Raw genomic sequence first — 2004 nt, 5'->3', positions numbered from 1 at the left:
GCTGGAATGGGAATAACCTTCCCATTCACTCAGTAGCTCTCACTAAAACCTCTGGAGTTAACCCCGGCTCTTGTCGTTCTTTCCACCCACGTCCAATCTGTCAGGGAAACCTTTGGGCTTTCTCTTCAAAACGATGCCTGTCCTACTTGGGCCACCTCCACTGCTGTCACAGCAACCCGCGCGCATCTCTTGCCTGAAGTTTATCAGTTGCCTCCAATCGGTCCTTGTTTCCGCTTCTACCCTTCCCTGCTGCAGCCTGTTATCAAAAAGGCAGCCAGAATGTTCCTTTCAAAACCACCCAGTGACTGCCACATCACGCAGATAAAAGTGACAGTTCCTCCAACGGCCCCAAAAGGGCTGCTGCCATCTGCATCGCCCTCCCTGGCCTCACCTCCTACTACCTCACCTTCTCACTCCCTGCTCAAATCACTCTCTGTTCCCCAAATATGTCCCTGTCCCGATGCCTGGAAGCTGCGAGTGTTACTTTACATAGCGAGGGGACTTGCAGATGTGATTAAACTAAGGATCTTAAAATGGGAAGATTATCCTGGATTATGCTTCTGGGTTCAGTCTAATCACAAAGATCCTTACAAGATCCTCCCACTCCTCCTATGCAGGAGTGGAGATGCAGAAGACGGTAGATGATGATGGGAACGGGGAGAGAAGAGGTGATATGATAAGGGCAGTGAGTGAGAAGTGAGGTCGCCTTCTAGAAGTTGGAAAAGGGGAAGAAATGGACTCCCCGCTAGAGCCTCCAGAAGGAACATAGTCCTCTGACACCATGATTTTAGCTCCGTTAAAACTCATTTCAGACTTCTGAACTCCAACACTGTATGAGAATATTTGTATTGTTTTAAGCCACTAAGTTTTTGGTAATTGATAAAGCAGCTATAAGAAATTCTGACACCCGTATCCTGTTTTATGTTTCCTTATAGCATTATCATCACTGGCCACATTTCATAGTTACTTATTTGTCTCTCAGTTGCCACTCCCACTACAACGCAAAGTGCAGGAGAGCCAAGACTTTCTTTTCTTCATTGTTGCAAACCCAGTGCCTGGCACAGTGTCTGTTGAATGAATAAATGAATGATGTATTTTAATTGACTAAGTAATTGGTGTTTCTGTTTGATTCAATACCAGTGATAGACGAATTTCTAGTGAGATAAGCGCTAGAATCAATGTCTTGATAGGGCAATGACGATGATGATGACGACAATGACAACCCACCTTGCCTGTTGCATGAAGTCGCATGGGCACTTCTGTCCTGAGAAAACATACATCTAGTCTTCTCTTTACAGACGTGTGTTTGCACACTGTGCCACCGTGGTGATGTGGTTATGGGGGCTGGAAATTTGCTTGAATGCGCCTGCTCGAATGTCATCTCCTCCCTAAAGCCCCTCCTGCCTCCCTCCCGCACACCTGGGCACTCCATGCTCTGTGTCATCCCTTACCACACTGCACTGTGATTCATCAAGTGCGGGTCCGTCTCCAGCACCGTATTGCTGATTTCTTGAGAGCAAGGGCCACACCATACGCAGCCCTTTCCCCCACATGCTCAGCATAGCGCCAGGCCAGGTTTGTGGGAAACATCAGTGTGAACCAATCACTACACTAGGTGCTTTTTAAAAGGATTTTATAGTAGAATAAGAGAGACACGATTTACACAAAAAACAATTAGAGATAAAAAACAAAACAGGAGATAATAAAGTATTAGTTTAGTAAAATATATTTCATTGAAGTGTTATTGGGAACCAGGATGGAGAGAAATGAGCGTGGACTGGGGTTTTTGTAGGTTTATAGAGTAACCATTTTTATTAGCAAGAAATAACAGTATTTATTAATATGTTTACTAAATGTCTTCACATTTAAAAAAATTCATGTAAACGTGAATAATGTGGGGAGGATATAAATCTGTGTTGGGGAAAAGCGTCTACATCTTGATTAATAGAGATGATTTGTTTAGCTCTGAAACACATTTTACATTTTAATAATATTCATATCCAT

The sequence above is a fragment of the Propithecus coquereli genome, unplaced genomic scaffold (assembly GCF_000956105.1).
Source record: "Propithecus coquereli isolate 6110/MARCELLA unplaced genomic scaffold, Pcoq_1.0 Scaffold90, whole genome shotgun sequence".
NCBI lineage: Eukaryota > Metazoa > Chordata > Mammalia > Primates > Indriidae > Propithecus > Propithecus coquereli.
Note: the sequence above shows the minus strand (reverse complement) of the source record.